This window comes from Cryptomeria japonica, chromosome 3 (assembly GCF_030272615.1).
Source record: "Cryptomeria japonica chromosome 3, Sugi_1.0, whole genome shotgun sequence".
Classification (NCBI taxonomy): domain Eukaryota; kingdom Viridiplantae; phylum Streptophyta; class Pinopsida; order Cupressales; family Cupressaceae; genus Cryptomeria; species Cryptomeria japonica.
This window is the reverse complement of record NC_081407.1, coordinates 36438965-36464680: the sequence shown is the minus strand read 5'-3', so window position 1 is coordinate 36464680 and position 25716 is coordinate 36438965.

The window sequence follows — 25716 nt, the reverse complement described above, 5'->3', positions numbered from 1 at the left end:
CATGCAACAATGGATTAGTGCAAAAAACTTGCATGCAAAAATGGATTAGTGTAAAAAATATGCATGCACCAATAGATTAGTGAAAAAAATTTGCATGCAATAATGGATTAGTGTAAAAAACTTGCATGCATTAATAGGTCAACACATAAAACTTGCATGCAAACATATATCAACATCTAAACTCTGCATGCAAATAGATTCATAGAATTGTTAGATTTTGCATGTTCACGTCAAGTTCACCAAGAAATGTGATGTAGGAATTAAGGAAAAACATCAAAGCATATAAATTAGTCAACCATGAAAACTAACAAGTTATGAAAATGAGTCCTAATACAATCAATAAAGGAAATGAAGATGAAATATTGAAACTAAAATGCAAACCAAAGCATGCATTCCCTTCATTGTTCCTCCATTGGCTTTCTTTCTCCTTCAAATGAGACTTTTGTGTATCTCACCTACAAAACAAGTGCAACTGAAAAACAAGATTGTAAAAATAGAGCGAAATTGACAAAATAATGGTACTCGAAATGTGGTTGTTGAAAATGAGCAATGAGAGGTCAATTGATATAAAAGAGGATTTTGAATCAATGAATCTGATTAATCTAAAGACAAGAAGAATTAGTGGCTAGGATCAAACTCATAGTAGAGTTTCCACTAGGAAATAGAGAAAAAATGAAAGAAATCCATAATCAAATCGAGGAAGATAATATGGGGATTTAATAAATAAATAAATTGATTATCCTCATATTTTTCCAAATTGGCAGCTTGAAAAGATAAATATGGGATAATTAATAAATAAAATTCATTAATATCTGCATATGAGAATATAAATATGGTAATTAATAAATTAAATTTATTAATTTACTATTCATATTTAAGAATTAGTTAATCAAATAAATTGGATTTATTTAATTATTGAGAGTAAATATTAGAATAAGGGGCAAATAATTAATTTACTATTGTCTTAGGACGAATGATGAAAACTAATGGCCTGACTAGAATTAGGTGTCTACACAACCATTTCATCATCAATGGAAGTTTAGGAGATAGTGAAGAATAATAAGGATGTCATTAACTAATGATTGACTTATACCTTTTGCTTAGGGTTTGGTATAGTTTCATGTTATTTTCATATATCTATGTGAGTTTTTAGATATACACATCATTCATTTTTTAGATTTACATTATTGCTTTAGATATATATTGCATTTGTAATTTGAAGCATTTACATTACATTCATTTAGGGTTTTTACTCCAAACATAGGGCAAAACTATAGTTTTGCATTTTAGCTCATAGGAATCTTACCAAAACATGAGATTCTAGGGGACACACATTTTTCAGTACATTATTAGCTATTTGTAGAGGTAGAAATCACCAAAACAAGTGGTTTGACTAAGGACCTATATAACCACAAACACACTATTTTCTATCTTTCAAGCATAGGTATAGGTTTTCGTCGGAGTTGCAAATTTCTAGGAAGTCTCAATCAATAGTTAGGGATCCATTTGCAGAATTTGGGATCAAACCTTTGGGACCAGAGCACCTAGCACCCTAATCCTCCTCATTCAATAATAGGTTTTTGTAGTCTAGGTCCAGAGCACTTCAATTTGTAGATTTCCAGTTTCTGGCTTAGTTTAGTGATGGGGACCAGAGCGTTAAGGCGTCCTAGTTTGACTTAATCGGGCTTAGATTTTATTATCAAGTACACATCAAAATTCCTCTCTCAGATCTATACTTTGTGTCTCAATTTCACTTATGTATTAGTCTATTAGTTACTATTATTCTAGTTGTTTTCAAATGTTACTCCTACTAGCTTAGTTTGTTTGCATCTTTCATTTGACTCATTACTCTTTCATATTATCAAAGGAATAGAAACCCTATAAGTATTCCTTGATTCTCTTTCACAAGAGTTAGTCAAAGTGAATCACTTCCATAGGCTCTTTCATATTCCAATATATGAATGAGAGCAGGATTAGGTCTTAGCCTACCCAATTCCATTTTCATCCATCACAAACACATACTTGAAGACAACTTGCTATACCTTGATGCTCCTTGTAATAAAATATGATCTTGAAGGAAATATGAATTCTTTAAAATGAAATTGTTAGATGTCAAAATGAATTAGGGATGATGCCTTTATATATGGTTCTCAAGGAATTTTCATTTTTAGGTCAACTTTCAATGATCATATCAATTTATTGGGATCAGATCACACATGGTGAGAATTAAATAACTGACAAGTTTAAAATTGGATCCTTTTCGGAGGGAATATGGTGCATAGTCCCCTAGTCAATTGAGACTAATAGTACACCCAAAAAGGGTGGAATTGAGGTAAGTATGGAGTGCATAGACCCAAGACACTAGATTAGGTCACCTCATGAGTATATGAGAACAATTTAGATATGAAATTAAAAAAAAAGGTTGAAATGAACCCAAAAGGAGTCACACTAAAGCAAGGGCCCAAAAAGGAGTGTGAAATTGTAAAGGGTCACAATTTATGACACTGCAACATCTAAAACCTATAAAACTATCTCCATAAATCTAAAATCAACTTAAAAATTTAGACATTCACATCAAACATGTTATTTGAACAATGAAATAAGCATAAATATACAAATCAAAACTGAATAAAAAAGAAGAAAACCTCAACCCAACATGAAAACCATGTTGTTTAGGAGCTTATAACATATGAAACATATAAGCTCCATAATTTACAAAGAGGTTAGTAATTTATCTTCCAATGTTTTCATGTAACCATAGGCTAAAACTATGAACCCAATATAAGAACTCCATTTTGTAGTTCAAATAGTTGTTGTTTGTCCACATGGCTAGGATGTCACAAGTACCCATCCAACTTGAACACCTTCTCATTGCACATGACCACAAGATAAAGGAACAAAACCACCAAATAAGATGATGTATATATATCACCAAACAAGAGATCCAACTTACTAAAATATAACTAACTTCATAAAGATCCATAATCATGAGCTTCCAATGCATGTCCAACATAGATCACATTAACAATATTCATGGCTTCCATCTCACAAATATGCAAAAAAAAGTTAACTCACAAAACTTTCATTGCAGCCCCCACAAGTGTTCAATAACATTTAATTCCTTCTAACATATTCCCATAAGCTTGCTAGGCTAAGAAATAAAAATATAGAGGAATACCCAAAGTCAGTTAACCTTCATCTCTTATACCAAATGTTGAGAAATGTACATGTTCTAATCCCAAAGCTTGTGAAATTCAACCTCTATCCAATAAACCAATCCAAGGATGAGATATAAATCTTGGGCTACTACAAAATATAAATCTAAAACTTATTTGCAAATATAAAACTAACTTGCCTTAAGTTGGAATAACCATAATTATATTCTTCTTCTTTGAGATGATAAAAATTAGTCTTCATACCATGCTTATTAACACTACCTTGTATAAAATTATAACACCAATATCACCATAATTTATAAGTAATCAAACACAAATAACAAACATATGATCATCACATAACATAGGATTTATGTGGAGAAACCTTTGTAGGAAAAAAATCCACCAAGAAGAGAGGCCAAGTATACATTATCAACAAATAAATATGATTACAATATATTCACTTGAATTCTCCTCTTTCCCTTGAACATGGCAGCACCTTTTCACCTATGAATAAATTTCTTATACCTCTACCAATCCTTGTTCCTATATAGTAACTTTGGATTTGAATGTTGCTCATTAATTATACATCTAAAGAGTTGATTATATAGAATGACAAGAGCTCCAAAAACACTAAACAAGAGACACAAAGAAGGTTATTCATTCCAAATATCCCCAACCCTTGGATTGTCTCCATGAAATGTGAAAGGACACCAATTCTAGTTTTAACACTTTCACTCCAACTTGATTACCCAATCATGGAAGATAAACATTATATTAAATGTAATAAATGATAGAGCACCAAGAGACACCTATTACATCTTTTGAGTGCCCACTTGGAGAAGCACAAGGGTCACTCCCTTTTCTTCTTATAATTAATTATCTCTATCTAGGCATCCACATGTAGGAAAAATAATATTAAATAATTATGTTCACAATCCGCATTTACTATTGCTAGTGGAACCCATCACCCCTTATGAATGTATTACAAATACTAGTGAGAATAAATATAACAAAATATTTATACAAAATTGTGCCATCTCTCTTGCAATTTACCCTTCTATGTCATCTACCTCCCTTGTAGTTAAATGATATGTTATTCTCCTTATAATTCTATGGAGGGTTTTTTTGGAATTTGTTAACATTTCTATTGTCTCTCTAGGGTGTTAGTCTATATCCAATATCTTGTGTATACAGTGGATGTTCTGCAATCCTCTTTACATATTTCATAGTTTGATCATTTTCTCTATTACACCTATGGTTCAATAGGCATCTTGGATTTCGGTGTATTTCTATATTTTTGAGTTGGAAAGGTTTTGATGAGTAGTTGTCTATCTCATGATCATTCCATTCATTACAAAGTCCACAAAATAATTATTGAAATTTTAACAGTACTAATTGTAGTTGGACAACTTTATTGCTATAACCTTCTTTTCACTTTGTGCCTTTAGACAATCATTTCTCAAATGACCTTCCCTTGAACCATAAGAACACCATATATTCTACTTTCCTTTATTGAAATCTTCTCTTGCCATTATGTCTTAATGAAAAGTGAGTTGTTCAACCACCAACTGTTATTTGTTTATTATCTCAATTTCTTTCTCCTTACCATCTTTGGACTTCATGGTTGTCCCTTAATGCATTAGGCCAAGGTTACCACATTTGTATACATATTGAATATTCTACCATCTAGTGTTGCCTTGTTATATTTTTGGAGTCTAAATATGAACCATTCCACTTTTTGATTCTCTATCAATGGTACCTCCATTTTGTGGGAGACTTCTTCATAACTTTTATTATATTCTTTTATCGATTCCATCCACAAACATTCATATTTAGTCTTAGCATTTTGCAACCTAGCTTGTTTAACTATATCATCTCCTTCATAAGTCTTTTCTAATTTACTCCAAACATTAGGACCAGATTCCAAAGATAGAACTCCTTTTCTTTTCAACGATTCTCTTATATTTCTTACACTTTCATATTAAATTTATATTTCTTATACTTTCATATTAAAATTTTAGAATGTCAAAGTTCACCAATAAATCTTTCTTCACTTCCTCCCAATCCTTATCATGATTTGGGTAGGTCATCTTTATATCAGTCTAATATTTAATTTCTCAATGATGCCAAAAAGTCCAACAACTTAATTTTATCTTCATCAATATCTTTCCTTTGCCATACCTATTCTTGTAGAAATATGTGTTTTGTAGCTTTAATAGTAACCTTACAAAATACTAAGACTTTTATTGATGACTTCATGATATGTTTAGCTTCCTCTTGCTTTGGTTTGTAGAGTGGTTGAGTTTCTTTCTTCTCCTTTTTGATACTTTTTACTATTGCATATTTTTATACTCAGTCCTTATCTCTTACTAATTTGGTTTCAAAGTATTCCTTACCCAATATTTCTTCATAGTCTACTACAATTTTTTCTTGCAAACTCCTCTTCTTTTTGTATTACTCCTTGAACTAAAATTCTTCTTATTTTTATACAAAAAAGGGGATGGGTCATGGTTTGAAGTTGTGACTCTTCATAACATCGCTTCATTTTTGGTGATAATTTCTTAATTATAAATTCCATCTCAATAGTTAATTTTGACATTTTTTTCCCTAAATTCAACATGGATTTCTTTTCTTTCTCCATTTCTTCTCTCCTTAATTTTCTCACACTTTTATTGACTAGTTTCCAAATATTGTCCTTAATATTTTTTAGGAATCCCAAAATTATATCATCTAATTTGATTGTGATGATTGATAAATTTACTCTAATTAGTGGACTTTTATTGAAATTCAAGAGGGCTAGATCCTTATTGCTTCCATAATCACTTATCAATAACTTCTTTGATTCCTCATATTCTTCTATACTTCTTTTTAATTTTGTCAAAAATTTTCTTGCTTCTTTAAGTGTGAAGTCATTTCTTTTCCAGAGTTTTTTAGTCCTATTCCTTAATTTCTTTTCCCTTTTTTCTTTTGACAACACCCACCTTGGCACACTCAACAACACCTATATTAGTGCACTCACTTTTTTTTCTTTGTATTTTCCAATCTCCTAGGGTGTCTTTTTTTCCTTTCAACATTATGTCTTTGCCTTCTTTTCTCATTGTTTGGACTTGCCATGTAAACTCTTTGTCAAATTAATCTCTTCTTTAATCTCTCTTTATTTCTTGTTGTCTTCTTTTGCCATGGGTGTTTTGATTTGGTATTGCATTACTCCTTTATTTCATTCCATAGTAGTTGTTTTAGAACTTATTTTAATAGGTCACACCCTTTCAAGGATTCCTTTTAGTGACCCCCTTGTTCTATTCTCCATCACTTTGGTATCTATCCCCCTCTCATAGAGTTGACTCCAAGGGGATAGTGCCATAAATTATAAGAAATTTTCCATCTTTTTTTCTAGTATTCTTGTTTGGATTAGAATTTAGAATTTATTCTTGATCTCCTTTATATTACCTAACTAGGGTCTTGTCAACATTATCAATGTTAGCCAAAAAAGTGCTTGAAGACATAGATTGGAATTTTAAGCCCCAAGTATTATCTATGAGTTTTATTTATACCTTAGACTCAATAGTAAGAGATGGATGGGATGTTAACAAACAATGCCAAATGAACAAGTTAATCTAATAATACATAAACATAAATTAAATAACATTTATATCATAATACATAGAATAACCAATTTTCATATATTCATATAGATATCTACATCCATTCATCATATATATTATCCCTATACAATTCTCATTTCTATTATATTGTCTTTATTATATATTCTTTATATTTTTTATCTTCTACATTTTCCACACATTGCTACATATTATTCTATCTTATACATATATGTGGCTAATGAGACGTGTCTTTGTTATCCTCAATTTTGGCTTGTTGAAATTGTGGGAGAACCCCTATGTAATTTTTGTCCAATTTGTAGCCCATGTGTTCTAAGCACATTGATCGAGAAAAAAATATGTTGTCTCTGTTCATGACTTGACCCTCAAGAAATCATCTCAATTTGAAGTCTCAAGTTGTCAATTTGAAAGATTGAGCAAAGTGCCTTTTAGCAACTTGTTTTATTTTCATCTTTGTTTATTTGGTGTCAAATCGGGTCCTAAACCTGATTTTAGACTTGTTTAGGGGTTTTTGGTGTCAAATTGGGTCTTAAACCTGATTTTGCACTTTTGTAGTTAGTCTTGGTGTAGTTTCAATCCACAAACCTGAACTACACCTGATTTGGTGTAGTTCAGATCCGTAGACATGAATTGCATCTGAATTGGTGTAGTTCAGATCTATAGACTTGAACCCCACCTTTCCTTCACACTTTCATCATTTGGTGTATGGCGAGCATATAGGTCGGACATACACCATTTTATCTTTCCGTCAAGTGTAGTTCAAACCTATAGGTCCACCCTACACTTGTTTTAACCAATCACTATTTTATAGGTTTGACCTACACCAGTTTTACCCTATGCACTTTTTAGGTGTAATTTAGACCTACTAGTCCGACCTATACATATGACATGGTTTTTCCCAGGTGCAGTTTGGGTCTGTAGGCCCAAATTACACCTTTCCTTTGCTCTCAAATTCTAAGTGTAGTTTGGGTCTACAAACCCAAACTACACCTGTGATCCACACTTAGCCTTAAGTGTAATTTTGGCCTATGAACCCGAATTACACCAAATGCACACACATGTAAATAAAGTTCATAGGCCTAATTTGCACTTGTTCTACCATGATACAATGAGGGTTTTTGTAACCCTAATGACACCAAATTCAACACATATATGATCCTCTTTAGTACAAATGATCAAGATGGTTGATGAATTGCACCTTACAAGTTTTGATGTTTTCCCAATGCTACAGTGTTATCCTCATACAAATGTGAAGTAGTCATCGGTTAGTAGGGACCTCAAAGAGATCAATCCATACTGGTCAGCAAGAGTAACACAACAGAAGCATGAAGATATGATGGAGGCAATGTAGAACAGATTGATTTATTTCATGGAAATTGTTTACAACCAATCGGTAACAACTGAGTTACAACATAACCGACTCACAGGCCTGGTAGAACATATAGAATAGGTCACAACTGGGACCTTGAATCTTAAGATCTGTCTACTATGCACAGTCTCGCTACTTGATTCTTCAATTCCCTACATTCTAATGCACAATTATAATTATATATAAGATCAAAAGAATCCAGTTGGCCCAAAAGGGATCAAAACCCAAAGAACAAGACCTAACGTGTAAAATTAACAAGGTCCGTCTCCACTGAGAGATTCCTCAAGAAAATCCAAAGGATGAAGTGTATATCATGAGAAAAGGTCAGCCACATGCCAAGGAACATTGAAATCAACATCCAAGGCTCTACAAGCTTTAGAAGGGGTTCTAATGGATCACCAAAATAGGTCCAGGTAACCGATAATAAGAACTGTCAACGAGTAACAGGAAATTGGCAAGGAAACTGATAGCGATAACTTGTGGGAAAATGATCCAAATGTGATGTGATTTGGAATTAAGAAAGATAATCAAGTCTTCAAGTAGAATCCAATTCCATAGGATCCAGTGAGCCAAAACTGGGACATAGAGAAAGAAAATCTGAAACTACAAACAAAAATAAAATATTTTTGGTTGATGCAAGATTGCTATGAACCGGGGACTCTCCTGTATCAAACATCTGAGGTTATTGAAAAAGTGAGCCTCTCACTTTGCTGGGGTCAGAGGAAAACCAAGGCGGTCTACCTATACTTGAGAAATCCAAGATGAATCTTCAACTAGTCTGTCCTTCCACTTCATAATATACTCCTTATACTTGTTGTTCATGTTCTCCAAATGCTGCTTAACATGAATATGTATGACTACCATGTGATCTGCAAAGTCTTCTGCTTTTGAACTTCTCCTATCTTCACTATAATATCCCTCAATTTTGATATACCTTTAGGATGCACTCCGATAACAATCTCAAAAGGTTTTCTTCCAGTACTCCTATTTACTGAATTGTCGTAGGAAAACTATGCTTGTGCAAGGACCAAATCCTAACTTCCGGATTTATCTCCCACTAAAGATCTTGACAAGTTTCCCAAGCTCCGGTTAACTACTTCTTTCTATCCATCAGTCTATGAATGAAAAGTAGAACTAAACTTCAAATCTGTCTTCATCTTCTTCCAAAATGTTCTCCAAAAATAGCCAGAAAACTTAGTGTCTCTATCTGAAACTATGCTCTTAGGAAATCCATGCAATCTCACCACTTCCTTGAAAAATAGGTCTACTACATGCAATGCATTTTATGTCTTCCTACAATGTATGAAATGAGCCATCTTCGAGAATCTATCCACTACCACCAATATAGAATCATTCCCTCTTAGTGTTTTAGGCAATCTAAGTACAAAATCCATGCTTATATCCTCGCAAGGTATTACCGGTACTATCAAAAGTTTATACAATCCCACATTCTGATGACTACCCTTTGCAACTTGACAAACTCTACTACTTTGCATAGATCTCTTAACATCCTTATGAATCTGGGGCTAAAAGTACTGCTCACTCACCAATGCTACTATTTTGTCAATACCAAAATGTCTAGCTAAACCTCCATTGTGTTTCTCCTTTATCCGATGCTCCCTCATAGAACTCTTAGGTATGCACAACTAAACTCCTCTGAATAACATCCCATCCTCAATGAAGTAATCCAACCACTTGCTTCTATCTACCATAACCAGTTCTCTACATGCTTTCCAAGGTTCTGTAAAATTTGAGTCTTCATCATACAAGGTCTTCAACTCTTCAAATCCTAATACCATCACTCTCATCTCTATCAGCAAATTCCTTCTCCTACTCAATGCATCAACAACTTTGTTAGATTTTCCACTTCTATGCTTCAACACAAAGGTGTAACTATGCAATAATTCTACCCATCTCATATGTCTCTGATTCAACTTACTTTGACTGTTCAAATACTGCAAAGCTTGATGATCTGTGTAAAAAAAAAGCTCCTTAGGCAAAAATTAATGTCTCCACTTCTTCAAGCCTTGAACTATGGCATAAAACTCTTGATCATACACTAAATATCTCCTCTGGGCATCATTCAACTTCTCACTGAAATAAGCTACTACTCTCCCTTCCTAACTCAAGACTGATCCTATTGTTGTTCCACTTGCATCACAATCCACTTGAAATACTTTATTGAAATCCGACAAAGCTAACATAAATTGCTCAGTCACTTTCTACTTCAATAGTTCAAAACCATTTTTTGCTTTGGTGGTCCACTTGAATTCCTTTCAATATCCTCTCATTGTCTCAATCATAGGGTTACAAACTGAATTGAAATTTATGTTGAACTTTTGGTAAAAACTAGCCAATCCATGAAATGATCTTACCTCTCCAATGCTTTCTGGTGTAGGCCACTCAACAATTGCTTTCACTTTCCTAGGGTCCATCTTCAAACCATCCTTAGATATCACAAATCCTAAATAGACTAACTCATCCTTCATGAAAGTACACTTCTTAAAATTTATCAACAACTTCTCTTCCCTCAACCTCTGCAAAAGTTGTCTCAACTACAACAAATGCTCCTCTTTTGTCTTACTGAAAATCAAAATGTCATCTAAATATTCAATAACAAAATTACCCAATAATTTCTTCAATACCTCATTCATCAGCCTCATGAAAGTACTTGGTGTATTAGTCAACCCAAAAGGCATCACCAACCATTCATACAGTCCTTCATTTGTCTTAAATGATGTCTTCCACTCATCTCCTTCTCTGATCCTAATTTGATGATATCCACTCTTCAAATCTATCTTTGTAAAGTATTTTTCTCCACTCAAATAGTCCATTATGTCATCCATCCTAGGCAAAGGAAACTGGTATTTCACTGTAATCTTGTTTATTGCTCTAGAATTAGTACAGATTCTCCACTCTCCATTCTTCCAAGGTGCTAATACTGCTAGTACTACACAAGATCTCAGACTTTCCCTGATCAAACCTTTCTTTAACAACTCTTGCACTTGTCTATTCAGTTCTTCATTCTCTGTCAGTGTCAATCAATGTGCAGCTTTATTAGGCAAACTAGCTCTAGGAACCAAGTCCATGCAATTACTAATACTTCTCACAGGTGGAAATCCATTAGGTACATTATCTGAAATGATGTCTTCATATTCTATCAGAAAATCATTTATCTCTTCTGGTTGTTCTCCTTCATGCTCGAGATTCCCAGTCTTCTTAGGAATTAAGGAAAAATATACATTCTCATGTCTCAGTGCATCTGAGAATTTCCTTCCATCTACCAAAAAGATTCTAGCATTCGTACAGACTTCATTCTTCAAAGGTTCCTCCAAAGGCAACAAGGTTTGCTTCATCACATTGGCCATAGTAGTGTATGTATTCTTCCTCCCATCATGTACTACCTATCTATCAAGCTGTCAAGGTCTACCCAACAAAAGATGACAAATATCCATAAGCATAATATAACACAAGACTATTAGCATTTTGATGTTGTTTGTACTTAGTTGTGATTGTCATTGATGGACACATACTTATTTGCTATATGAGTTATTCTCAACCGATAGTATGTGATGTATTATTCTAATTGGTATTATATGCCAATGTATGCATAGTCTTTGTTTGTAGAAGACTATCGGTGTTTGTAGAAGGAGCTTACTGATCAAAGCATGATCAAGGACCTCAAAGTGGTACAAGGACCCCAAGCGGTAGCCAATCCTTTTAAAGATCGGAACACTATGTTCCATTTTACTAGTCTTTGTTTGTAAACTAGTAATCGGTACACTTTGTTTTGTTAACCGACAAACTTGTAAAGTGTGATGAGTTATCATCCACCGACATTGATGCGGTGATTCTGTGTCATGTTACAAATTATGTCTAGATGCACTGTACCTAGGAAATTGTAGTCTAATCTCATTGGACCGACATGAAATCACATTCCTATATGAGGACATCATGTTTAGGGTTTTAAAAGTGTTGTGTTAGAATATTAGGTCTTTGAAAATGTATCTTGCGACAGAGATTGAATGTGCGAAGGACAAAAGACTAAAGTAATGCTGTAATGCATTAATAGAGAGCAATCAAGGATCTAACTAAGCATTGTGTGATACTTTCTAGATCACTTACTCGTTGATTACTAATCTCTTCGACAAGTTAGAAACCCTTAACCGGGTAGGCTTAGTTAAGCCTGTTCTAAATCCTCTAACAAGGTGGTTCAGAGTTGTGGATCTGAAATCCTTTAATAGGGTAGTCTTTAACATTACTTATCTCCTAATAGAGATTGGGATTCCTAACAGGATCTGTTCTGGTGAAGAATATTGTAAGGCCTAAACCGGTCTGGTTTCTATTTTGCAGATAGTAGACTTGTGAGTTTTACTCACCGTGGTTTTTCCCATTTGGGTTTCCACGTCAAAATATCCTATTTTATGGTGATTGTGTTATTGTGGGTGAATGCTTTATCTTCTATTTGGTTTGTTTTCATATTAATCGGTTTGTTGTTTAAAGGGCTATACCAGTTTGTAGTAAAATTGCTTAAGTGTTTGATAAGGTTTTTGGGAACACTAATTCATCCCCCCTCTTTATATTCATCAATTGGTATTAGAGCCAACCTTTCTTTAAGTCTAACCACCTGAAAGGAGATATGGGGGAATATAGTTGTAGACGTCTAAAACTGGTCAATGCTTGCAGAGTCGTACTTTAACATTTGTGCATTGCCTTATTTTAGGTATTTTTGCATCGCATTAACATTTCTCCTATGTCATGCACTTGGTTTTTATCATTTGTGAGCATCAAGTCCTTCTTCTGCATTCTTCATTTGTCTCGCTTTCGAATTTGGTCTTGTCGATAACAATCTTCAATCATGATTTTGGTCGATCTTATCCTATCGCATCAATGTGCGTGCTCATTTGGCATATTTTGGCATCGTCAACCCTAATCAATGATGGAATTAGGGTTTTGTCCTCTTATCAATCTTGTCATCTTGCAATCAAGTTGTCATCGATCATTTTCATTTTCAATCTTGTCATCTTGCGATCGATTTGTCATCGATCGTTGTCATTTTCAATCTTGTCATCATGCAATTGATTTGTCATCAATCGTTGTTGTTTTCAATCTTATTATCTTGCAATCGATTTGTCATTGATCGTGGTCTTTTCAATCTTGTCATTTTGGCAATCGATTTGTCATCAATCATCATCTTTCTCAATCATGTCAATTTGGATCAATTTGTCATTGTTCCTCATCAATTGGCGCATTTGTCAATCAAATCACTTATCAGCATTGGTCTTTTATCAAGTCAGAATCATGATCAAATCAATCCTACATCAAGACCTAATTGTCATCCTTGCATTTCTAATTCATGTTCTAGGGTTTCATGATTTATTCATTTAACCTTGTTTGTCGTTTCTCCCTCTAGGTTAAATAATTTATTTATTTATCCTAAGTCTTCTTGTCACAATTAAATGTTTATTTAATTGGCTAATTAATTCCTTCTATTTTTGTAAATTAATTAATGAATGAAAAATTATTAATTAATTTACCTAATTTGCATCAATTTCCTAATTTCCAAGTCATTATTTCTAAACTAATTTTCTAATTTCTCCTAAATTCCTAAATGTCTATTTCTATTTCTAATTCTTGTCATAAATCCTTGCATAGCAATTTGTCATAAATTGTCATAAATAGTCATAAATCCTTGCATATTAATTTGTCATACACTTGTCATAATTTTGCTATTCTTGATTTGAATTTCCATTCGAATCACTTTCATGCTAATCTTGTCATTTCTCTGATTTATCTATAAATTGGATGAATTTCTTCAATCAAAAGGTCGAATCAATCACGCTTCTAGTACCCTTATGCTGTCATGATATCTTGTCAATCTTGCTTTCATCTCATGCATATGCACTTGTAGGTAAGATCCACAAACAAAAGCAATTTGAAGGAGAAAGAAGGACAATGGAGCCACATGAAGGAGACATCTACATTTGGTTTGCTTAGATTTCATTTTGAATGTCTTGTTTTCATGTTTTCATTGAATGTAATTAGGATTGGTCATTGCAATTGAGTTTTCGTGATTGAGCTAGTCCAATTTGTTATTTACTTTGATGATTTCCAGATTCCTATCTACATTAATTGGTGAACTCGATGTGAACTAACCCCCTACCCGTGCTTTTGAGTGCTTTTGAGTTGATTTGCAGGTGAAAAACCCAAGAAATAGGGTAATTCAGGGCTTTCTGGGCACTTCTGCGCCTGTGTCACTGCATTCTGCGCATGTGTCAAGGGATCTACGCCTATGTCAAGGACTTTTGTGCCTGTGTCAAAGGGATCTGCGCCTGTGTTACTTCATTCTGCGCCTGTGTTACTGCATCCTGCACCTGTGTAAGACATTCTGTGCCTATGTAAGGCTAGAAACAGAGGTAAAAAGCAATGTTTTTACTTGCAAATTGCTTTGTTTTGCATTTTGTTTCTACATTTTGGTTTTTCTTTGGTACTGATTCTCTATGCAGCACCTTGGCATTACGCATGACAAAGACAAAAATGAAACTACTAACAAATTTTATGCAGGTTTGCTAGTCAAAGACTAAACAAATTAAACTTCTAACTTGGTGATTTTGCAGGTTGCCTTGTATTTCAACCGAACTTTTGTGTTTGTGATTCATAATTAGGCACCTAGTATCATTTCTAAGTAGGATGGAATGAATGTGTGTTTGCTTTGATTGTTGAGTTTGACATTGGAGTAGAAGAGTATGCTCTCATCCTTCTTAGGGTGATCAGAAATCCAGATCTTCGATACCATTCTCATGGCTCGGATTGTTTGTTACCTTTAGAGGGCCTGCCTTCCCGACCATTTGCTTTCTTTTGCAAGAAAGTGACAATCATGAGAAGGGAATGACCCAAAGTGAGCACAGCCAGAGTACCTTGGCATTCTAACTCACTATAAATAAATACTTGATGGGCGAAAGCTTTGAAGGAAGGGTTACGTGGGAATTGTAGTTACTTGGGAAGTGATGACCCTTGAACTCTTTCTCATATCAACATCTAAGTAGGACCTCACGGTCTAAATCATGCTTGCATGACTACATTTGTTTGGTATCTTGGTGGGCCTATGTCTCAATCATGCTTGCGTGACACCAAGGAGTAACGCTTAACAGAAATCCTTACTAAACACCTTGTATTTAGAGGCCAAAAATCCTTCTAGTTTCTTGAGAAGGACAAGTTCGAATACTTGGAAGAGATACTAAGTTTGCCATGGGGAGATTTCCATTGGGACTGATGCTTGGTTTCCCTGAGAAGTGAGTGTCATGGAGGGGAGCCCGTGGGGTCAAGCATCTATGTATTCTCCTTGAATCTCATAACGAGTCTACCTCTCAAGTACCTACTGTCCTTACCTACCATAAGAAAGGTGTGAATGAGCATGATTGTCTTGAGTCTAAGTTAAAATATCTTGTCTTCTTTGCTTGTCAAAAGTTGAGTTGTGCCTCATTTCAAAAACAAGACAAATTGATTCAAAACAAGGTTAAACACAAGAGTATTTCATTCAACAAAGTTCAAAAAACCTTCAAACATGGTTGTCAAACATTTTTCAAAATATTTTCTCAACATTCATGTCACTTAGATTTAGGTCCTCCATTGTCCATACTTAGGGCTTAGAGCATCATTCTTGCATTCCACTTGGTCCATTTCATTTAGGTGTCCATTTGCATGTCCTTATTAGGTTCTCATTTAGGTGTCCCCTTGCATGTCATTATTAGGTCTTCACTTAGGTGTCATATTGCATGTCCAACATTAGGTTCATCCTAGGTTTGCATTTTGCAAATTCATTGTCAACTACCAAGGTTAAGTTTCATCTAGGTCATACTCCTTTGCATATCAATAAGGGTCATCCATTTGCATGTGTCCTCTTGCATTAGAGTAATACCATTTCATAATTCAACCTTAGGTTTTGCCTTAGGTTGACATAGTCATTTGCATCCTTTTCCTCATAACATTAGGTCACATTTGCATACCCTAGGTCTCTTCATCAAGCTTAGGTCAGTATCATATCATATTAGGGTCATTTGCATAGTAATTGTCCCTTTGCATATAGTGTCAAAACTAGGTTTTGTCATACTTGAGTAATGCAAATCTTTGATAAACCCTAAGTTATTGTTAGGAAGTCTTGACCTTATCAAACTTTTTTCTTTTTGTCATCAATGTCATTTGGTCAAACCTAGCTTAGTATCCAAGCATATAGGTGAGAAATTGTCAATTTGTCCTATTGTCACTTGGTCCTTTTGTCCTTTGAGGTCTAGACATCATTTCAATTTCCTAAGGGTCTCAATTTTAGAATCGCATTCATGAGTTTGTTAAAATCTTGAAAAACAACAAAAACATTAAGTTGCATTGTCATCCTTTTAGGTTGCATTTGTCAATCCCATTAGTTGCATTGCATAGTGACATGTTTGTAAAAATGAGGTCTCAACTTTCTTACAAAGCCATGTCATCACAATTGAGCAATCAATCATGTCAATCCAATCTCTACATGTCTTAGAACTTGGATCAAACTTATCATGATGATGTAAATGTCCAAATACAAAAACTAGAGGAGAAATTAGCTCAAGAAAATGAGATTTTGGAACAAAGAGTGAAAAACATTGAGAAGAATAGATCACAAATGTCCAAAATGTTTCAAAAATTTCTAGGTCGAAATCCAAAGATTGAGCCAATTGATGTAAGATCTCTTCTTGAATGATCAAACATACCAGCTCTCCTCTCACAAATAGAGATGATGAAACAATTTCAAGAAAAGAGACAACATCAATTTCAACATTATGTGCCTCCACAAAAAGAACAAGAAGGTGTTTACTATCAATCAGATTTTCAACCATCACAACCAATTGTTCAACAGTTCAAACATTTCCAACAGATACAACCAATGGTCCAACATATACAACCAACACAACCAATGGTCCAATTTCAACAATATATCCAACCAACTATACAATGTCAACAAATAGTTCAACCAATGGTGGAATATCAACAAGTTCAATCAACATATCAATGTCAACAACCACAACCAAACATTCAAAAACAAAGGTTGCAACACACACCAAGCCAAGTTTCAAACATGTTGGAACAATTGAACCAAGTCCAATATCAAAACATGACATCAAACCAAAAACATGTTCAAATTCCTAGCTACAACAACATGAGGGAACTCACTCATCGTCTGGCTGAATCAGAGAGAGCCTATGATGAACTTAAGGTCAAGTATAAAGCCTCTTTAGCCAAAAGAAGAGAACTTGCTGAGTAAATGCTGGAAATTACTGAAAACAACTCTTCTGATGAAGCAAACATGGATGCCCTAGTCGAAGAAGTGGAGAAACTGAATGAGTCCAAAACTAACATGAGGAGGGAGCTAGAAGGACTAACCATTAGGATTAGTCAAGAACTAGAAAACCGAAGAAAAGTTGAGGATCTAGTGAAGGACAAAGAGCATGAGATATTTAAGTTGAATCAAGAAATTGGTACCATCACTGATTATCTTCAAGAAGGTAAGGAAGAGAAAGAAGAAATGCAAGCAAAACTCAATGCAACCATCTCTCATAATGAAACCCTAATGAAGACCAATGAAGCTCTTTTCAAAGAACTTGCTGAGATGAAGGAGATACTTGCAAAGTTCAACCTAAGCTCTACAAAACTAGACCAACAGCTGGAATCAATGAAGCCATCAAGGGATACCAATGGACTTGGTTTCTCTGCACATGAGGAAGGTGAATCCTCTAGAACCAAGATTGATGCACCAAAAGAGAAACCGATACTTAAGAACAACAACAAAAGAAAAGGTAAGTCAAAGTTCAAACCTGTATGTTTTAACTGTCATAAGGATGGACATACTGCCAATGTATGTAGGAGAAAGACTTATAATAATTTCCCTTACATGCAAAATAATGTGTATAACCACAAGGCTAGAGCTGGTAGATTTAATGGTCATTGTTATGCATGCAACAAGTTTGGGCATAGATCTTTTGAGTGCAAATCGGTTATGAACAACCCTAGAGGTTATACACCGAGATCAAAAGGAGTTATCCAAGAACCTCTTATGAACCAAAACCCAAATTGGTATAGAACCTATGACCAATGGTCAAATGATTATGGAGTGACAAATGGTTGGCATGCAACCTGTATGATTTGATGTGGTAGTGGTCACACTGTTGGAACATGTAGGAGAAAGAATGGAAAGGTGAACACCTGACCATGGAGAGAACCTGGTATGATATGCTATCATTGTCACAAACTAGGACATCTTGCCAGAGCATGCAGACTAAGATAGAATCCATCGAAAGACAAACCGGTCAACCCAGAAGGTAAAGGAAAGGTTGATGTTGAAACCGTTCAGGCATATATGAATAAAACTTGGAAAAAGAAATCTGAAGAGAAGCCACAAGATGTACCAGTTTCTACACCCAATGTGGAGACCCCTAAATTGACAAATTAAGCTTCAAAAAGCTTAAGGGGGAATATATCAGTAATAATATTTTGGACCCCTAGAGTATATCAGTAAAGTGCTTTTATTGGTATTGGTTACCTATCGACCGACAGAAGAAATAAAGTGGTAAAAGGTAAAATTAGGGTTTTTACCCTAACCATAATGCATTTATTATGGTAGGTAGGAGCATGTATAAATGTGATACTTGTAATCATTTTTACTTACCTATTTTCGAAGAAGCATTTGTCTAACTTGAGCAGTGCAACAAAAGCGATCAATCTTGTATTTGAAGAAATCTAGAAAGAAATCTTATGCAAGACCCAATAGACATTTAAAGTTATCCAGAGTGGAGGTCAGAGTGGTAAAGAAAGATTTTGGAGAAGTGTGTTGTGCTTGACATCGACGAACCCTAGTTTGGAGTGAAAAGGTATTTTTTGTCTAATCACTCTTATCATTTAGAATTATTTAGACATGGCTTCTACATCCAAAGTCTCTTCTAGTTCTTCCGCGCCTGAGGAGTCATCCAAATCTCTTAGGAAGAAGTTGAATTACAATGCCCTATCTGAAATTCCCGTCGGAGTCATTGTTGAAGGGGATGTTTTTGGTTACATTGATTGCAAATTGGAAGACCTAGGAACTCTAGTGATTCACTCCTAGTTGAGTTTGTTATGTGGAAAATATAAGAATATTAAACTGGAGTACAACGTGATCGAGAAGAAGAAATTCCACAATGTAGTATATTTTCTTAAGGAATTCATAGAAGATCATATAAGAATTATTCTTAGTAGGGTTCATGGTGACAAGATGTATCTTAAGCGAACCCATGATATTACATTAGAGGCAATCCATGTCGTGACCAGTTTCTGCAATATTGGAGAAGTCCCTGTTCTTCGTAAGATCACAAAAGCTAAAGTGGAAGAGCTCACTGGTTCTGTGACTGACAAGTGGGCAATGACTATAAAAACCATAAGAGATGACTTGGTGAAGTATGCATGCATGGTGATTAGGTATAGAGTATTCTATGCCAACAGGATGAATTCCATTCCTACAGTAGGGGTGCATGCCGCTTATCGAATGATCAAGGAAGATGCAAATTGCGACTTGTGTATCTGCATGCAAAAACAACTCATGGAGAATTTGAAGTCCATCAAAGAGGACAAGGCACTAAGGTTCAAGTTCAGTCAACTACTTGTCGGGTTGTTTTTCTACTTTCAAGGGTATTTTCTGGGAGTTGGTGATGTTCAATGGTCAAGTGACCTACCGGTTACAAGACAAATCAAGAAGAGTCTCCAAGAAGTGGGATCTACTTATCCGGAGACTCTGAACAGGTATTTTGATGAGTTCATATTAAAGATGAACCAGAGAAAAAGGCTATCAGGTGACCTACTTAAGAAGTATGAAGATGATATTTGTTTCATGATCAAAGTGGATCATTCCATAATGGAAGCGGTTGACCCAAGAAAAGATGAAGTTGAGCCTATGGGCTATGAAATGGTGAATGATATACTCATTGGGTATGCCTCTACCCTACTTGCTTCACTGCTTGATCCAAAGAAGAAGAGGACTGGTACCTACTCTAAGAGGGTTATGTTAGGATTCCCAAAGATACTGAGAGGGGGGGGGGGGTGAATCAATATCTAATCGGTTAAAAGATTTTCTTAACTTAAAACATGTAAAGCATATTAATATTGTATACCGGTAAACAAGAAATAATGCAATAAACAAAGATAACAACAACCACATGAAAAAAACACCATCACATAGTAGTTTAACGAGGAAAACCGATGTGGGAAAAACCTCGGTGGGATTTGTGACCCACAATATTCACTTACTGGCCAATGAGAGAATATTACTACTACAAGAGGGGCCTACACATGCAGGAAGGCCAAGTGCCTAGAGCTCACTACTCAATTACAAAATGGAAAGTCTCACTGACTTACAAAATGGATTATATAAATCTAATGTCTTGTACTACTTCAAAATAGCATCTACTATGCCAAATCTAGTACCAGTTTAAGCTTTGCTTTATACATAAACCCTTAACCTATAATTCACATAATAGGTCTGCCTTATTTCACCTATCTTCTTCCTTCTTTTTTTCATCACACAAATGTTCTACAATGATCTCTTATATATATGAGTCATTTTACAACTTGCCAAGTCGACTTACAATGATTTCACAATAATTTACAAAATATATTATAAACAAAATTCCTATCAGCTTTTGTGCCGGTATACCCCGGTATGCTTCCTTTCATTGCCGGTGGTTTGTGTGTCACTATAGAGTCTGACCTTGCTGGTGCTGGTAAATTGTCTTGTCGGTGTCATAGGATTGTAAGGTTTCTATCAATGACAAAACCTTCAATCACCTACAATATCTCATTGGGGTGTGCATTTGCCAACAATCTCCCCCTTTGGCATTGATGGCAACACTCATGAGAAAAATCCCAAAATTGTCATCCAAAAAGAATCTGCTAGAATTGTCTTGCCAAAAATTGTGTACCAAAAGAATATGTGCTCCCCTTGAGTTGATGATCCATTTACTAATTATTTTTCTCATTACCAATACTCCCCCTTTGGCATCAATGACAAAGGTTGTCAAGGTGTCAATTGAGTGTGGTTTCCATCTTCAACCTTGTAACCGGTTGGTTACAATCTGAAAAAGATTTGCTAGTACCAGATTTAGACTCTTAATGAACAGTTTTCTATCTTTTAATGTGGCCTCTGTCCTCTGAATTGTACCGATGAGGTGTTGCATTTGCTCTGTTGGTGTTTTCTATCCTTGAATTAAAGCATCAAATATTTCTTTTCTTAAGGAGGTGAGGTAGTCCAATTTTGGATTTAGTCTCCATTTTAGATCTTTAGCCTTTCCTTTTATTCTCTCTTTTTCTCTTTCCAACTTTAGAAGTTCCTCCTCAAAACCTGTTATTTTTTGCTCAAAAACTGATAATGGTTCAGATGAATTAATGAAATTATCAACTAGTTGATTTATTTCTTCCTGTAACTTGTTGATCTTCCGGTCTATATCTACTGTCAAAAAGTTAGTTTGACATGTATCTCTGTACAAAGTTTTAAATTCCTTCAATGTACTACATAGTTCCAGTAAAAGAGTGTCAAATTGTCTTGTACACTTCTTTATTTCTTCTTCAAAGAATTTGTGTTTTTCCTTCTCTAGTCTCTCCTTGAATGCTTCCTCTTCTATTTGTTCAACTATCATAGTGTTGTCAGTAATATACTTAGACAAAGTGTCAAGTTGTTTCAAAGAATCTTTATTATCTACATTGCACTTAGGTGCTATCATTTTCAAAATTGGAATTATGTCATCAATTGCTTTGTCTGCTTGTGAACTACACTTTGTTATCTTCTTGATAGAATCCAAAAGAACTTCTGTCACATTTGTTGATTTGAAATCTGCAGTGGAAGAACCAATAATCTGTATACCACCAGTGGGAGCAATTTCTTTGCTTGTGGTGACCTCTGGTAGGTCAGTTTATGTTTGCATTTCTTTAAGCAAAGGTTTGGATTGCTTTGCTATTGCTGGTGGCACTATCTCTACATGAACCTATTGCTGTGAGGGAGCCTATTGCTTTGCCTATTTCTCAGTGTTATCACCTGCTAGATTACCTTTTGTGCTATCTGTTGTCGGTGCCTCATTTGCCACATCTATTTTCCTTGTTGAATCCTTATCTACCACAATATTGACTTTTTGAGTGTCAATGTTCATTGTATATAACACCTTAGAATCTGGATTTTTGTCCTCATGTGATGTGTCCATACTCTCATTAGTTGGTTGATTGTCAGTGGTCACTACCGATGGAGTATCTAAAGGCAGTGGGGATAAGTTATCTATTATTTTTATGCTAGGTGCACCACTAACCTTATCTTTTCCCTTATCCTTATCTTTTTGGTATACTTTGATGGGTATAGGATTTTGATTTTCTTCTTGCTTTTCCTTCTCTACAAGGAATATACCCCATGCATTAGTTGTTTCCTCTGCAACCTCATTCACTCTACCAACCATAAGTGCTACATGCCGATGTGTAGTTGAAAATACTGATCGGTTAGCCTCAGAGATCATATCATCTATCTCTTTTGGTGAGTTGACAAGATGTACAACAAGTAGTTTTTTAATTTTTATTTTCTTATCAAACTCTACAACAACTTGCCTTCTAGCTTCAAGTGTTTTGAATAGTTTTGATAGTAATTCATCCACAACTTGCATCAAAAATTTCTTGTAAACATCCATGATAACTCAATGATGAGCGATTAGTACCAAAATGGTACTGAGAGGGGGAGGGTGAATTAGTACAAGCAAAAATACAGTCCAAAACTGGTTTGACAACAAACACTTCAAATGACAGGCAAACAGTGATACCGATTTGAAACAGAGTGCAACCAGTAAAGCTAAGAATGTCTAAGTCAAGCATTAACTGGTTACTCACTTAGCTTTTCACTCAACTCAAGACTACACTACCATTTCACCCTTATGCATAAATAGGTAATCTATCATCAGACAACAATAACAACTAGTTCAACATGTTTTATTGATAGGCATAAAACACAGAACCATCATATGCTTGACAGACAATAGCAAAGCATCACAAGATAAAAGCATCACACATGACACACATATTTTTCACGTGGAAACCCAACTAGAAAAAATCAGAGTGGGGATGAATACCCACAAGCTATTTTTGAACTCTTTAGAAGTCTGCTCTGTTAGAAGCCTTGTCCGGTTAGAGACATTACAATAGGTTCTGCTAGGAACTGATCTTGTTAGGGATCACCCAGTTAAGGGATGGCTACAATACCCGGTTAAGGGTTAAACCATGTTAAAGGTTACCTTGTTAGAGGATTTCAAGAACTCAATGGCTAAAGGATTCTGAACTTAGTAGCTTTGAATTACCCTATTAAAGGATTTTCAGGAAGCTGGTTAAGGCTACCCTATTAAGGGATTTTCTAGCTGTTGAGGTGGTTAGAGATTAGGAGGTATTACAATGATCTGGTAACAGCACTCAATGCCAATGAAGATTCGCTTAAGCTCCTCTTCACCTTCTGCACTTACACTCTACAGGTATCACTTCTCTCCTTTTGGTCTGGCAAGAATCACGTATCCCTTCTCTTGGATACACACACACAACTTTTGTCAACAACCTCAGAAAGAGACACAACATCAACCTTATAGGAAAATAGATAGGTCGGTAGTATAAACCCTAAACCCTAAACCTGTTAGGTTAAGGAATTCAAATGGTTCAATCCCAACCATTGAGCACACTGCATTAAATGCAGCAGATCTTGATCCAAACTCAAGACATTCTCCATCATCCATTTCCACCAATTTTATGGCGGCTAATAACCCATCACATGTTATCACCATTTTACAGACTTCGCACATTCCTGAGGTAGATAGGAACAATCTCCCTCATGCAAGTTCCTTCATGCACACAGGCTTATGTGGCAATACAATCTGTTCTTCTTTACAATGCTAACTCATCACACAATATCATCGGTTGAGCCACACAGGCTTGAAGCACATCAACTGGAAACCCTAAAGTTGAGACTACCAATCAGTAGTCATACAATACTTCCATATGCCGGTTCCCATAACTATATGCCAGTTCATCATGAACAAGCACACTGCTTCACTTTGGCACAAATGTCGGTTCACAGTGTTATACTGGTTCTCACATATGCTGGTTCACACCTCTTCAACATATTGACATCAATGGCAACATACAATGTCATTATGTCCTCATACTGGTTCACATTATGCCAACAATCTCCCCCTTTGGCATTGATGGCAATATACAAAGATATCTCTCCACTTAACATCTTCTCCCCCTTTGACAACAATGCCAAAGTGGAGGCACAAGCTTCCTTATTCCATTATGTTGCTCCCCCTAAGGAGTAGCATCCTTCAACACATCAATCCAAAATAAATTTGACTATGCAATACCTGACTGATGTGGAGCATATGCTTTTAGTTCACCTCCTGAAGGGGTAGTACCCCTAATTCACCTCTTAAGTATGTAAATGTAGTCTTTGGGAGAGGCTTGGTGAATATATCTGCTAACTGCTCCTTACTGGAAACATGCTTCAGTGCAATCTCTTTGTTCTGAACCTTTTCCCTCAAGAAATGATACTTAAGCTCAAAGTGCTTGGTTCTAGAATGTAAAAATGGATTCTTGGAGAAATTAATTGCACTAGTATTGTCACAAAATATACTTACTAGTTCTAATACAGGAAATTTCAAGCCATTCAATACATGCTTCATCCAAATTGTTTGAGTGCAGTTCATGAAAGCTGCAACATACTCCACTTCCAATATAGACTGAGAGATACAAGTATTCTTTTTACTCATCCATGAGACTAGTCTACCACCAAGGAAGAATGCACCACCAGTTGTGCTCTTCCAATCATCTACATTACCAGCCCAATCAGCATCTGTGAACACTTTCAGGTTAAAATCATTATTGTATGGATACCATAACCCATAGTCAATAGTTCCTTTCAAATACCTAAGAATCCACTTGACTGCAACCAGGTGGGATTCTCTTGGACTTTTCTAGAATCTTGCAGTAATGCCAACTACATGTGCAATATCCGGTCTGCTATGCACTACATAATGCAACTTACCAATCATTGATCGATATTCCTTCTCATCAACCAATGCAGAGTCATCCTCTTTGGATAGTTTACAACCGATCACCATTGGTGTACCAACCGGTTTGCTATCTTCCATGCCAAAGGTCTTCAACACCTCTTTGACATACTTGGACTGAGTGATAAAGATTCCATCCTTTATTTGCTGGATCTGCAATCCAATGAAGAACTTAATCTCCCCTATGATTGACATCTCAAACTCTTTCTTCATCTCATCTGCAAATTCATGACTCATCTTGTCATCTCCACCAAAGATAATGTCATCAACAAATACCTCACAGATCAGGATTTGATCTCCTTCAGACTTCAAGTAGATATTGCTATCTTCACTTGTTCTCTCAAATCCAATCTTCACAAGATGGGAATGCAGGCATTCATACCATGCTCTAGGTGCCTGCTTTAGCCCATATAAGGCTTTATGTAGCCTACATACCATGT